Here is a 16,125-nt window from a genome sequence, read left to right as displayed (position 1 = left end):
GAATAAGGTGGATACTGCAAGAGGCAGTTCTACATAACGAATAAACCTTTACGTTGGGCCACCACCTTGACAGATTACACGACAAATTAAAGGATGAACAACATCCTTTAGGCCAGTGTTTCTCAACCGGGGGTCCGTGAAAATAAAATATCTTTAAAAAAAAGATCCTATGACATTTATAGAAATAGGATTATTTTACTCAAATGTGACTGAGACCTTTATCTACCTAAACTATAAAGGGTAACAGGACTTTTTTCTCTAATTACATCTGTTTCACAAGTGTAATTTATTGTATTTTAATAAGAGATCTCGCTCCTGTTTGCATTGTTAAAAGTTACTGCATAAAAACTCTGTCGTTACATATATCTGAAAGTTACTGAATACATATTCTGTTTTGTTACATATATCTGAGTTACTGAATACATATTCTGTTTTGTTACATATATCTGAAAGTTACTGAATACATATTCTGTTTTGTTACATATATCTGAAAGTTACTGCATAAGAATTCTGTTTTGTTAACTAAGTTACAACTGAAAGCTCTTATTTTTGCCCCAAAGAGTGAATAAATGCTATAATGCAATTTAAAATGCAGTTTCTACTGTTTCTACCAAATTGCAACCCCCCTCCCCCAAGATCAGGTGGAGGGGTCCTCAGGGTAGATCAAAAATACGCAGGGGGTCCAGGACCCCAAAAAGGTTGAGAACCACTGCTTTAGACCACACCAGGGACAGGTATGCATGACCATACAACCATATGCGTTCTCATCGAGAAAGTAGCCACAATTACAAAAGCGCAGACAATACCTCTCTTAAAAAGACAGTGTACAAAGCAGGGGGGACATTCTCCCATGGTGCATTAGTGGATTTATGAACTCACCACTAGAACAGCTTGCCAAGTTTGAGCTTTCTTTACCGCCAAGAAAATGTCCACATTAGTGCCGCCCGCCTACCGTCTCTACGTAACTATAACTTCAGTCTTGTAATGGTCGTGAAATGTGGATATGGTAGTTGTTTTTAATTGGCTAGGCGGGCGGGGGGGGGGGTATTGTTCTCATTATTATTATTTCTTTTTTTGGCAAGAAATGTTTTCTACCTAAATGCACGCTATCGTTGTTTTGTTCTTTATTTTGTATTACTGTTACTTTTTTCATGTCCAAATTGTATTAATAATTAATTAATTTAATTTATAGCTGTGAAAGGCAGTCTGACAGGATGCGGAAGCGGGGCAGGCTAAGCTAACTGCTAGCCCATGCCGACCAGAAGTTCCGACAGTCATCTTGGCTGGCATTCGTTCCCTTGGATGGTGATTTATTTTTTTTTTCTTTTAGTTTGGATATATGTGTTAGTTAGTGTGTTGTGTTCCTGAAGTTCTTGAAGTTTTTGGATATGTGTGTGCGTTTGTCTTTGTGCTGCACTGCTGTGGTCTGGGGGAAGCAATATTTCGTTCCATCTCGTGCACAGAAGTAGTACATGAAATGAAATGACTAATAAAGTCTTCCTGATTCCTGAAAAATATTCCAGTTTTATTTTTTTTGGGAGAGAATTCAGCTTAGGGAGGATAGTGACCTTATTGGATGAGCCTGGACCCCCCCCCCCCCCACACACACACAAGATGGGCCCATAACGGCGACGCCGTCCCTGTCATTGGTGACCCCCCCCTCTAAAGTGTCTAAATCACGAGTACGAGGACTGCTAGCTTGCATGAGGCCTATCTAACAGGTTAGATGTTTTTTTTTAATCACTTTTATTTTCAAATGAACATTCTCAAATTAGATGAACAATGTCGTTTTCACCTGAGGAGTGAGCTTGTTCAGTTCTCAACATCCAGACTACCTTATTTAGAACTGGAGCTTTCTATGAGGTTTTTTTTTTTCTTTTTCTGGCTCACCATTCATTTCTTGATCTGCTCACATGAAAGCCAGCCACATGGCCCGTTGTGGTAGTCACTGCTAAGTCCATTCGTGAGTCATAGAGAGGATAGTGTTTCCACCAGAAGGAGTGTAACCAACCTTTTCTGCTCTATTACACTTGTTTTGCAGTTAATGCATTTGACTGAGGCTTGTGCATGATCTCTGAGGTTGAGACTTTAGTCTTGGGCTTAGACTGAGGGCTTGCTAGGTCTACTCAAAAGCTAGGTCATCCTTTTGCTGTGTGTGTAAGTGAAAGACCATATGCATATAGAGACTCATTCTCACCAGAACCGAGGGGGCTAGAAGAGTGGCTGAGATTAGTTTTATATTGCATTTGGGATGTTTGAGCTGAAACTCAACAGCTGCACTGTGTGCAGTGATGAATCCAGTATAATGTGAAATAATGCAGAATTCTATTACACTTGGTGTTGTGACAAAGTGAAACGGTTGTGTCAAGATTGTTCATAGGAAAGCCTCAAGTCAAGTCAGTTGTATTTGTATAGCCCAATATCACTAACTACAAATTTGTCTCAAGGGGCTTTACAGCAACACAACATCCTGTCCTTAGACCCTCAGTATCCCTTAACAAATATGACAAAAACAGCATTGTTTATCATGAAAATGATTATTTTGTCACCAGTTCATATGTTATACTGAGGCTGAAAACAGCTAAGATACATGGCAAACATGGTCTACTACTACTACTTTCGTCTGCTCCCGTTAGGGGTCGCCACAGCGGATCATCCATTTCCATTTCTTGGCAAACATGGTAATGTGTCCAAACACTTGAAAATTACAAAACTTAAGACCAAGGTGATGCTAAAACCCACACCAGTCTAATCTGCTCCCAGAGTTTAGATGTAGGCTAAGCTAAACCATCCATTATCCAAACGGCTTATCCTGCTCTCAGGGTCGCAAGGATGCTGGAGCCTATCCCAGCAGTCATTAGGTGGCAGGCGGGGAGACACCCTGGACAGGCCGCCAGGCCATCACAGGGCTATACCCTTCTGCTAAAATAGGAAATGGTGACATGTCAAGTAACCGACCACACGTTGCTGGGATTAATAGATGGTTGCAGAGCATCAGGTCATATGCAGATCTAATGTGATGACAAGTTTGAGCTGATTCATCATTATGAGTTCTCAAATCAAATGGAAAAGACTGAAGCAATGACTTCATTTTGCACTGAGACGGGGTTATTCTGCCACGGTTTACAGAATGTATTTGGTTTTCTTCCTTAAAAGTGACCTCATACTAATTAATAATGTATTTTGGTTTTCATTCAGCTGCTTTCAGGCATTTATATATTCAGAAATAGAATTTAGGAACGTTCATCTGGACACTGAGTAAATGGCGTTGGCTGGCGTTGCAGAAAATAAAGACGTTGCACATCTCTGTTTGATGAAGTGAGGAATCCTCTGGTAGACTTGTTTACCATCTAAGGACTGAGATCTCTTTTCCAAGTCTTTACCAAAAAACCCAGAATAGAGGGTAAAAAAGAATGCTCTATTTTTGTGCGCGCTATCCATCTTGAGTCATCATTTGGGGGTTATTTTTAGGCTGAATTCATGGTCGGCTTTGCCCCTATTCACGAGGGGCGATCCTGTTCCACGATACGGGTGGAGATAATCGATGGTGGAAAAAACAGCCGACAGCGGAGTTGTCAGGAAACAAACCCAAAGTGTCTGGTACCAAGCTGGAAGATTAGGGCTGCTGGGAATGTGTGTGTGTGTGTGTGTGTGTGTGTGTGTCTTTGCAAGCGGCCAGATGTCTCAGGGAACGTGCTCATTTGCATATTTGTGCATACACTATGTGTGTAAGTTTAATGTGAGTCCTGTGCTTTGTCCACCACAGCTGCCTCTATCGGCTGCATGCTCATTAAATGCTGCACTTAAACCCGCTGTGACGCCATGCCGTCTCCAGTTACCCTTGTGGGAATACCTGCCATTGTCATCCTGAGCCCTTGTAATTCCCTGGAATTCAACAGTCGTTAGCTCCAAAGCACCCAGTTTAGGATTGGTTGGCCAAAAAGTGACCGCAAAGTACTGCGCTTAGAATAACTGTTAAGCACACACAGATATGAGGACCTTTGGCGTGTGCGTGGATTCTGAGTCGCTGCTCAGGTGTGTGATGATAGACGATGCAAACTAGGGGCGATGTGAAATATTATTAAGAGTCTGGAAGTGCATTCCTCTCTTTGGCTGTGATTAAAGGGATCTTTCTTTGGCACACTCTGTGCAATGTGCATGTTATTTAGACACGCACCACCCTGGCTGAGACCCCCGGTGTGGTAAGGGCCGGCTGACGCGCTCGTGTTCCACATCGTCGCATCGCCGCGTCGTCCTGTGTGCACAAAAGAGTGTAAGTCAGGTCGACTCAGCTTAGCCCCCGCATCGTAACGTGAAAATCCCTTTAGTGTCTGATTTGAATGTGGCCAAGTGACCTGATATCCTGTTTGTCCTGGGAGCAGGAATATTTCTAATTGTTACACATCCTGCCGGAGAGTGATCTGTGTCTCAGACAGCTGCCGGGCATGAAAACTTATTTAGCGCCTATTGTACGAGTCCGGAAGCACTCACTGTTTCTGAGGCAATTCTGGATCCGAGGGATCGTGTCTAGGTGTGAGACTGGTAGTTTATCAACTGCATGGGCGAATCCCCGAGTTTAGGGTGCATGTACTACACGCATTAATATGCAACATTAATTATTTGCCTCTTTTATGTTCTCTGAATCTTGGCGTCGTAAAAACCTAACTATGTTTTATGGAAATGACATTATGGTATAATGTCATTTTCGCTATTAGCACCCGGAGTCTGTGCATGTGAATTGGTCCTGCTGTTGTCATAGCAACGCAAAGCACTAAACCTCCACGCAGCTGTTGTTATGGAAGCCCTAGAACAGCTGGGGGGCTATAGCTGGTGGGGGATTGTGGGAAATGAGTCTTTTGGTCCTCCCTTCACACCTTGACCCCCAAGACTCCTGTATGCCAGAAGAGGAGCATTTGGGAATCCTGAAGGGGTCCATCTGGAGTCTTTGTGCTGCGCGGAGTCGCCATATGAATTGAGAAATTTGAGGGAATAAGCGGTGAATATTCATGTTCCTGCAGCTCCATTTTCCTCTAAACCTGTTGCCACGCATAGACGTGCTACAGCTGAACGGGAGAAATGAGCTGGATTCTCTCCTAGGGTTTGCCTGGAGCGTTCAAGCGTATCCCATTATTGATACGAGCAATTGTTGTACACGGGGCGATAATAAAATACTCCACTCACAAGACGCAAAACAACTTGTCATGGGAGCAGCACTCGCCGTGTCCAATTGCTTCAGCGTTAATAAAGTCAAAACGTAACCTGAGAGCAAGGCAGGCAGCCCGTTCCCCCACTATTTGATTTAAAGAAGGAATTATTGACTGAGTCTGGATGCATTGTGTGTACGTGAGTGTGTTAGTGTGTGTGTGTTTTAGGTGTTGTGCACATCTGTGTAATATCTGTTTGTGCAGCTATGTGAGAATGTGTGTGGGTGTGTGCATGTTTTTGTGCAGGTCTGTATGTGCACGGTTCAGCTGCCTCCGTTCTGCAGCGCCGTGTCCCTTATTGGGAGAAATTCAAGTTAGGGATCAGTTAAACGGAGAAAGAAAGTCCCTTTGTTTGGATGTGTACATGCATCTATACGTGTGTACACGCGTACATGCAGGGGGTTGCAGCATGAGTGGTGGTCTGTAGAAGCAGGAATGCTAATGCTTCCTTTGTGGGTTTTGTTAGGAACGCAGTGATTAGACCTCCAGCCCCCTGGGTGGAGCCCCTTGCTGAACCGGCCCGCTCTAATTCACTTTGACGTCAACAGGAAGGTTGGCCGGGTCCCAGAGGGGTCATGGAGAAATGTTTGGTCAGGGGGGTACTTTGGAAGGAGGCAGCAGAGACGCTACCCAAGGCTCCCAGATGGGCCTAAGGAACAGCCAAGGGAGGAAAGACCCGTAGAGCTTAGGGAGGGCTTCTGGAAGGATTACTGAGGAGCTAAAATGTTTTCTTTGTAGCTGGAAGAAACCTACAAAATGCTCTCAACCAAATCCCTCACGGTCTCGGAGGTATGATGTTTTAGAGGGAAACTTGGGCAAGGTCCCAGAGAGCTAAGACAGACTTTCTCTTACCTTTTTCATGTTTTTGCTCTCATCAACATACAATATTCTTCTGAGTTTGGAGGCCCCAAATCTCTTAAGGATACGAGCTGAGCTGGCTTGGTTGAGCTCCAACAACACTCCATTCATGTCCATACATTTTCACACAGATTAGAAAGATTCTGAATTAAAAGTGTTGTTTTTTTTCTCCCCAATTGTACTTGGCCAATTACCCCACTCTTCCCGAGCCGTCCCGGTCTCTGCTCCACCCCCTCTGCCGAACCGGGGAGGGCTGCAGACTACCACATGCCTCCTCCCATACATGTGGAGTCACCAGCCGCTTCTTTTCACCTGACAGTGAGGAGTTTCACCGGGGGGACGTAGAACATGGGAGGATCACGCTATTCCCCCCAGTCCCCCCTCCCCCCTGAACAGGCGCCCCGACCGACCAGAGGAGGCGCTAGTGCAGCGACCAGGACACATACCCACATCTGGCTTCCCACCCACAGATACGGCCAATTGTGTCTGTAGGGATGCCTGACCAAGCCGGAGGCAACACAGGGATTCGAACCGGCGATCTCCGTGTTGGTAGGGAACGGAATAGACCACTACGCTACCCGGACCCCCAAAAAAGTGTATGTGACAAATTCTCAGAACCCCATAGAACATTTGATTTCTGCAAAGCCAAGTTTTGGTTTGTTTTTTTGTTTTGTTTTTTTTGGGGGGGTGGGTATGGGGAAAAAATCGTTCAGTGACTACTGATTGACATGGATATATTGAATCAGTATTTTCCCCCCAAATTTAATTTAGAAGTAATAAAAGAATAAATACTTTGATGGTGTTTGGATCCAGTAAAAGCTTCCCGTGGAATATCTGTCCGGCATTGGTTCCCAGTGACAAATGAAATGTCACACTTCATACGGTGGTCTGCAGCACTTCATATATGGACTCTGCTTCATGTGGTCGATGAGCCACCTGTTTAGATTGTATTTCCATTAGTTAGCGTACGAGCATTTCTTCATTTTAGTCTTCAGACGGCATGAAAGAGGGCCAGCGCAAGCTGAGGAAAAGAAGGAGAAAACACTGCCAATTACCAGTCAGTTCCTGAATGCAGCTTTTTGACTCCCTTATTTTCTGGAATCACGCTAAGTCAGATTTTATTTTATTTTTGCAATGAGCTGTAAGCTCAGACGTCCGGACCCCAGGTTAGCTTGTAATATACGGTGTTATTATTGTCGCCGAACTTCAAGGAGAACACCAAGAAGAAGAGGGAATAAAAACAAAACAGATTTGAGTATTAAAACCACTCTCCACAGCTTTCCTTCCAGCCCTCCCATACGACCCCGAGCCCCTAGCAGTGCCTACCTACCTACCTACCACACACACACACACACACACACACGGCAGTCCCCACTGAGCCGTGCAGGGCTGGATAAATAGCTAACCTTCAGAGCCTGTGTGTTAGCAGATAGCTGGAGGTAGGGCGCCCGCTGTGAGGCCCTGCCACACTCCCACTGACTGCAGAGGGTTTAAGCGAAAGATCAGGTGTCCGGCCCTGAATGGCTGATTGAACTTAAATCTTTTACATGTGCGCCATAACTCCCCGACATTCAGGGCAGCTCAGGAAAGATGGCCAGCCCAGTCAACTGCTCAGAGGAATTTGAGTCACGGCAACTCCCTCAAGTCCCCGTTTTCACCCGTGTTGCTGTGGCTGGAAATTAAGATCAGACGCCTCTCGTACGCTGAAACCCTAAATTATTCCCTCGTACCGTATGTCAGATCAGTGTGTCACGAGGAAGCCCACCGTGCCTTAACTCGCGTCTCACGTATTGTCCTTTTTTTTTTCTTTTTTTTCTTTAATGTGTGTCTGGGACCTCGGTGAATTTGACAGCTAAAATAGCCTCTTCTGTGACCAGGTTTGGTGTGGAGAGCTGCACACGGGGCCTCGGAGCAGACGACAACACCCAAAGCTGCTGCGCTGCTGTGGGCAAGCCAACTGTAAGTTGTGTTATCTTCCTTTCAAACTGGAAACTGCTTGGATGAATCCCTTTGGCTCGTGTGTGTGTGTGTGTGTGTGTGTGTGTGTGTGTGTGTGACTATCAATGCTGGCCGCCTGGCCCACCTCTCGGTACTATCCAGGTGTGCATTTTGTCAGCACATGTACTCTGTCGTCATGCACTTGCAGCAGCGACACATCTTGCAGGCTGATGTGTCTCTGCAGCGGCGGTGTCAGTCTTTCATTCCACGTAACCACAACCAGTCAAACCAAGTCAAGTTAAGGAGGAATATGGCCCATTATGAGAAGAGGAAAGCTGAGGTGTGGGATATTTTTAAAAGTAGAACGGAAAGGGTGTCCAGTAGTGTAGCGGTCTATTCCGTTGCCTACCAACACGGGGATCGCTGGTTCGAATCCTCGTGTTACCTCCGGCTTGGTCAGGCATCCCTACAGACACGATTGGCCGTATCTGGGGGTGGGAAGCCGGATGTGGGCGTGTGTCCTGGTCACTGCACTAGCGCCTCCTCTGGTCAGTCGGGGCGCCTGTTCAGGGGGGAGGGGGAACTGGAGGGAACAGCGTGATCCTCCCATGTTCTAGGTCCCCCTGGTGAAACTCCTCACTGTCAGGTGAAAAGAAGCGGCTGATGACTCCACATGTATGGGAGGAGGCATGTGGTAGTCTGCAGCCCTCCCCGGCTCGGCAGAGGGGGTGGAGCAGCGATCGGGACGGCTCGGAAGAGTGGGGTAATTGGCCAAGTACAATTTGGGAGAAAAAGGGGAGAAAAAAGTGTAATGGAAAGAGATTTTAAGATGTTGTATAGTTATGTTAGAGAAGGAGAGTTTATTGGTGGAGTTGTGGAGGGGAGCACTTGTATTGTGTTTGGGGAAGGAGGGAGGGTGATGTTGGATTTTGGTTAAATAGTGTAGTGTGTGGGGTGAGATGTAGTGGAGATGGTATATGAATATTTTTTGTTTGATTTCTTTGAGGCGGCACGGTGGAGCAGTGGTTAGCGCGGTCGCCTCACAGCAAGAAGGTCCTGGGTTCGAGCCGTGGGGTAGTCCAACCTTGGTGGGTCATCCTGAGTCGTCCTCTGTGTGGAGTTTGCATGTTCTCCCCGTGTCCGCGTGGGTTTCCTCCAGGGGCCCCGGTTTCCTCCCACAGTCCAAAGACATGAATGTGTGTGTGTGTGTGTGTGTGGGGGCCCTGTGATGGCCTGGTGGCCTGTCCAGGGTGTCTCCCTGCCTGCTGCCCAATGACTGCTGGGATAGGCTCCAGCATCCCCGCGACCCTGAGAGCAGGATAAGGGGGTCGGATAATGGATGGATGGATGGATGGATGGATGGATGATGGACAGTCAAATCAAAATGCTATAAACAGGTTGCCATACCGGAATAAGGAATTTTTACATTCCCCCTGCTGCTGTTTGCTGAAGTCAGTCAAAACCAAATCATTTCAGTCATTTAAGCATTTTCTCACATCTCACCATTTTTCTCAGTCTATGATTTCATGTTGAGTTTCTTTTCTTTCAAAGATTTACGTGTGGAGCTTATTTTGCCTGTAATATTTTGATTACCGTTATATTCCCACTTCAGCTCGCTCGCTATTTTCATCTCGAGACGGGATGGAAATGAACGGGAGATGGTGGGAGATGAGAATAGAGGTTGCATGTTCGCCGCTGCAGACGCGAGGAGCAAAAGTCAAATTTCCCTTTGGTTCTCGGGGCCACAACTGGCTGCCATCATAACAGGGTTTTCTGGGAGTTTTCAGTGTCATTCAGTCTAATGCACTGATTATTATTATTATGCTTTCCGTAAATCTTTCAGCCATTCAAAATTGCAGAAGTGTTTTGTTGTGTGTTACTGCAGTTGTTTATTCAGAGAGCAGAAGATGGATTCACACAGGGACACTACATACTGCTTGTTGATATCTGCTGAATGAAGTACGCACTAGCTAAGGTACTACTACTACTACTACTACTACTACTACATTGTTATCTGACTATTATACTCTCACTCGATTATTACCGGTTTCAAGGCTAACATGTTCCAGTATACCTCTCACACATAAAAATGCAAACGCTGCTCATCAATAATTAGTCAATAACTTCAATTTATAAGGACACTAACACTGGAGACCATGTAGAGATGGGTTGTTAGATGGAATGAAAGTATGTTTTATATGCACGTTTGAGAAAACTAAATAGGTAGCTGTGTGTGTTGTGTGTGTGTGTTTATGGATTTGACCTGCTTTTTGACAATGACAATGGGAAAAATGTAACTTGGTATACTGATTAAATATTATTTTACCATTTTACCAGCAGTGAAATGAATCTATTAGGGCTGTTTTTAGCTAAAGGCCATGCAGTGTGTGTGTTTATGGATTTGACCTGCTTTTTGACAATGACAATGGGAAAAATGTAACTTGGTATACTGATTAAATATGATTTTACCAGCAGTGAAATGAATCTATTAGGGCTGTTTTTAGCTACATGCTACGCAGTAGTCACAATATAGAGTCTGGGGGACAGGTAACCGCCTCTCTGTTGCATTAAGGCCTGGTGCTGCTGCAGGCGGTGGTGTAATCTTGCCTAATGGATGGGCCAGCTGTGACTGGTTTTCTGAAGCAAACATAACATACAGCTAATTATAAATGGGTTGCATACTTTTGTGAAGGCCATATTTTCAACTCTAGGTCTCTTTTCAGCATGGAGCCGTTGGCCAAACAGCATGGGTTCACCAGCACCATTAAACCATTACTACATTATACGAACAAATATTTATAGTCAAGGTAGCTCATCCAAACACTCTGTGCTACCGGAAATCACTAGCTATTTGTTTTTTGAAAACCACATTTGGCAGAAATGCAAATATCAAAGCGGCAGTAGACAACTTTTTATGCTTTCATTTATCATTATGAAGTAAATGTTGATTACACAGTGGAACGGCCATAGAATAATGACGCCGTCGGCATTTATGCCCCTTTTCCACTACATGGTACCGGCTCGGCTCGACTCGTCCTGTTTTCGTTTTCCATTACTGGACAGTACCGGAATTTTGGTAACTGTTACCACGTTTTCGGTACCACCTTTGTTGAGGGTCCAAAAAAACCGGAGCGGGTACGACATCAATGCAGACCTCTGATTGGTCAGAGCAACGCCTCACTGCGTCGTTTTGCGTCATCAATGTGCGCATGGGATATCAGCCGGCCTTTTTAAATACCGAAGCGGTCAAAGCGGAGTTATCTTAAAAGTACATTTTGAAATTGAAAACAAGGCGTCGCCATGACGACCAGCCACACGGAGGGGGGGCTGTTACGGTCATGGAAAACGACACAGAAGCGAGTCGAGTTGAGCCGGTACCACGTAGTGGAAAGGGGGCATTAGACTTGCAAGCCTCGCTTTCACTGCGCAATTCTAAAGGCTGGATTTACGGCACAAAGGAAGTGCGTCAGCAATTACGCAACCAAAACAGGAAGAGGGTAGCGCTTTGTTTCCCCCGATGGCTATCGGTAGCTGTCCCCAGTAGCGGGGAAGACGGGCGGCCGGTGGAGCAACCGAAGTGACGGTGGAAACTCCACCCGGCAAGAGAGAACGAACCCCGAGGGAACAGGGAAAACGAGAGTAAACCTCGGACCGCTCCGGTGTTGCACCGAACGCTGTTTCCCCGTCGAGATCTGCCCCCCCCCCAGCCAGGCGAAAGTGTCCGCATTGAAACGGGTTAGCTATTGGTTACGGTTGGGGTAAGTTTAGGGCCTCTTTTATCAAAGCGGGGGCCGAGAGAAACTAGGAGCCACCAAGCCCACCCTTCCCACCAGTGAGGCACACACACACACACACACACACACACACACACACTGAATGTTTTCAATAAAAAAGAAAGAAATATTGAATAGTAATTTGGGGAAATTAAATGAATAATAAGAAAGAAAAAAATAGTAAAAGAAAGAGCTTGATGCATATTGCAAAGCACAAATGACGATGAATGTTTGGTTAATAAAAGAAAGAATATTGAATATAATACAAATGATTTGAAATGTCAGTTAAATTAATATTGCATTCATAAAAATAAGGAAATATCAAGAAGCTGTATGTTTGATTTTTTTATATTTGCCAGTGTAATTTAATTTTGTTAAGCCATGTCGCAATAGGGGGGGGGCAGCCAGAGGCCACGGCTATTAAGGGGTCCTTTGCATGGAAAGGTTTGGGAACCCCTGGCTTAGGGGTAGGCTGACGTTTGGTTAAGGTTAATCAAGCTTCCTGGTGAACAGAGCTCAACGGGGAAACAGAATTCGATACAACACCCGGGACGTTAGAGGGCTCCAAACCGACATTCAGCTGGCCTGCTTTCTACTGGATCGGTAAGTAACACATCCTGCCTACTTATTAAGGCTAGCCGATGTTTACTCTGCCTTTATCAGAGCGCCGAGATCAGGGCTTCTAGCCTTAATTAGGATTCTTACGGGGGTTTTCTGGCTTTGGACGGCAAGCAGGCTGCTAATGAACGGAAAGCGATCCGGTTGTCTTTGCGACAGCGGCGCAAACAATAACACTACTTGGGGGGGGGGTTTGAAAAACTGTCTGCAGCCACTTTAAGTGCAAGAGAAACGTCGAAATAAATCCAGAACAGAAATGTAAAGCTGGTGGTTATATTATCTACTGTTTGTATCGTGATGATAGTGAATCTCGTGTTTACTTGTCGTTAACTGGCTTTTTGTTGTTGTTAAATGGATGCTGCCTTTTGGACGTTAACAGACCACATCTTAACCAGTAACCCTCACAGGAAAATGAAAGGATAATTGGTGGGAATTGCTGTATGTGAGTGTATGTCTCTATGGTTCAAAACGAATTCGACAAAGTCAAGTGTATTTGTATAGCTCTACTATGCAATGCAACTTGATTGATTGATTGATTGATTGAGCCCAAATTCACGAGGTAGTCCCAAAAGGCTTTACAGTCAGTCCTTGTGACATACGACACCCTCTATCTTTGGACAAGAAAAACTTTATCAGGAGAAAAAGTATACGGGAGTAATCTCAGCAAGAGCAACAGAGGAGGGATCCCTCTTCCAGGATGGACAGACATGCAATCAGTGTCAAATGCGCAAAATGCACAAAAATAACAGAATTATATTGTGTTCTCTTGCATGCTCAATAATCCCGGTAAGAAAATATAAGAAGGTTGAATCAGTTCATCTGGACACAACGTTTATTGACAGATAGGTTTCACCATCATCTAAGGGACCTCTTCAGTCTCAGCTGACTGCAGGTGTCCCCCCCCCCTTGGAAACAACACAGGGGTATAACGACCGAAACCAACGATCGGCTTCATATGCAAATATGGGCGTGACCATTAACTGTCAGTATCAATGGCCATGTGTAGTATTCACAGAGGGTTTGGGAATGGTAAAGGCCATCTATGTTAGGAGGGAACGACTATCCTTGAACTGGGGGGGGGGGGTTAGAGTACATCTCTCGCCATCTTACAATGCTGTGATTGCAAACATTCCCAAATCTTCTGTGAATGGTACACATGGCCACTGTAACGCTAGTTAATGGTCACGTCCATATTTGCTTGCGAAACTGGTCGCTGGTTTCGGTCGTTATGCAACTGTATTTTTGTTTTTTTTTGAAGGGTAGGGATACCTGCAGTCAGTTGAGACTGACGAGGTCACTTATGTCCCTTCCCCACTACACGATACCGGCTCGACTCGACTCGCAGAGTGCCGTTTTCCATTCCCCTTTACGTCAAACTTATCCCATCCCTTGTAAATGTCCAGGCTCGCCCATTCATCACCAAAAGGCTGGCTGCATTGTGCAAAACACAAAATATGTCGAAGGCGCAGCCAGTTGTAGTATGAATGTATAGTTTAGCTGTGGACCAGCTACCTTTTGTTGGTTTGGGTCGTTATGCAACTTTATTGATTATAAGGGTGGGGATACTCGGAGTCAGTTTAGACCGAAGAGGCCACTTAGATGAGTGACGAAACGTACCTGTCAATAAACGTTGTGTCCAGATGAACTGATTCAACCTTGTTTGAACAGAATTATAACAACATCATAAACTGCACAGAGCGACGTAATGTAGAATACACACAGTTAAGGCATAAGATTTAGCAAATCGAAATGTGCCTGGTAATAAACTTGTAAAGAGAGTGCAAGGCAAAATTAGTGGGTCTGTGACCATCCAAGACAATGACAGGGACCCCACAGATGCACTCGAGCCGGCGGGACCCTGCGCCACAAGTCAGCTCCGCTCAGTGGGGCCCTGCAGAGAGAATAGACTTCGCATGCACACAAGAAGCCAGGTAGACTTCGACACAGAGAGGCATGTAGCACAGAGAGAGAGAGAGAGAGAGAGAAAGACAAAGAGAGAAGTGATGGGAGTGATGCAGTTGTCATCGCTAAAACAAATGTGATAAAAGAAATTTTAAACAAAAGCAGCACAGATGTTTGCATAAATCTCCAGGAGGGTGGGACTGTGACCAGGGGGAAAACCAGACGCATTACAGACGGGCTCCAAAGTCATCAGGCGGTTGAAAGAGTGAGAGAGAGGAGAGAGATGATCCATGGTCATCAGACAGTCCATAAAGGAAGGAAAATGGACTCCATGCACTCTGTTCTCCCTGCTTTGAATTAAGTGCAGATTGATTTAAATTTGAAAGAGCTATCGTCTCTGTTGGTGATTTTAAACATATTTTTTAAGGACATTTTTTTTCTGAGGTATGTGTGATGATCCCGTTGCGTGGCCCCTGGATTACGGACTTTTGAACTCATACAGTGATCACTGTCATTATCAAACTACAATCCCAAGTAGAATTCAACTCCAGTGTGTTCAGATTTTTCTGTCTTGAAAATAAGATCTTCAATTTCTGTGGGACTTCCTGGTTAGATGCATACTATGCACAAACTCTATTTTTTGCAGGCGGTGACAGGATAAAGTACACAGTAAAGTCAGTCTCTTTAACTGAGCATTGAAACGGCTGTATTTTGAATAATATGGGCCTTCTGAGCGGTCGCCCGTTCTTTTAACACTGGGTAGACTAGCTGAGTTGCCCATATCCACATCCCTTCAGCCCTTGAGTGTTCCTGACTCTCCCGTCAAGAACTATCAAAATCCCAACCAAGGATAGTTTTACACTTAATTTTGTTAGACCTAATGAGATTTCACTAATTAAATCTCGTCTTGGTTGGAGACCCCCCACTACATTTCTGCTAGGTCCCCTGTCCTTTACTCCTGGTGCATGGAGAGATTGCTTGTAGACTTGTTTTAGGAAAAATAAACATTTTCATTACAAGGGCTGGGGACAAAGGATTGCACAAGGAATGGTCTGTGTTTCCCTCCGGCCTTCCAATTTCGTGCCAAACTGCTCCGCTGCACTTACGATAGCCCTCAGGTTTTCACCTCGGAGAACCTCTCAAGTGTGTGAGGCCGGAAGCAGCCATCTGCATCTGGTTGCCTCTGTCCGAAGAAGTCAGCCAAAATCAGTAAATGGCTTCTCCCTCCTCCCGCCGTCACCTTAAACTGACTCGTTTTTCTTGTTATTGATGGAGGGGCAAACAGAAGACCTCAACAGGGGCTGTTTCTGGGCAGTGTTAAGTCACAGCAAAAAAACTGATTAAAGTTTAAAGGGGCAAGCTTTTTGGCTGGTTTGTCCCTTCTACAAGCACATCAAACCCCAATTACTGCTTTATTTGTCAATTAAGAAATGCTCTTGATTAATTATTACCATTTTATAATAAGCCATAAATTATAGAGGGTCAATACATGGTTACTGAATTCCTCAGTAAACCTTAATAACTCATTTATTAATGAGTTATAAATCAGTAATGAGATTTTATATCCCCTTAATAGAAATACTTTTAGCTTTTTGTGTTTTCCAGAAAAGTGTTTGTTAGTGATCAAACTGAGGGCGGCACAGTGGCGCAGTGGTTACCGCGGTCGCCTCACAGCAAGAAGGTCCGGGGTTCGAACCCCGGGGTAGTCCAACCTTGGGGGTCGTCCCGGGTCGTCCTCTGTGTGGAGTTTGCATGCTCTCCCCGTGTCTGCGTGGGTTTCCTCCGGGGGCTCCGGTTTCCTCCCACAGTCCAAAGACATGTAGGTCAGGTGA

The 16,125-nt window shown here is 45.1% G+C and overlaps 1 protein-coding gene across 1 annotated transcript in view; it reads left to right on the top strand.

Moving 5' to 3' along the window:
* Nucleotides 1-16,125, top strand: part of pknox2 (pbx/knotted 1 homeobox 2) — a 169,534-nt gene that overhangs the window by 23,226 nt on the left and 130,183 nt on the right. Inside the window, exon 2 of the mRNA XM_056284506.1 lies at nt 7,940-8,021. The gene's annotated coding sequence lies outside the window, so the exon portion shown is untranslated. The remainder of the gene's footprint in view (nt 1-7,939; nt 8,022-16,125) is intronic.

The sequence above is a fragment of the Lampris incognitus genome, chromosome 8 (genome assembly GCF_029633865.1).
Source record: "Lampris incognitus isolate fLamInc1 chromosome 8, fLamInc1.hap2, whole genome shotgun sequence".
Taxonomy (NCBI): domain Eukaryota; kingdom Metazoa; phylum Chordata; class Actinopteri; order Lampriformes; family Lampridae; genus Lampris; species Lampris incognitus.
This window is presented reverse-complemented; position numbering and strand designations above follow the sequence as displayed.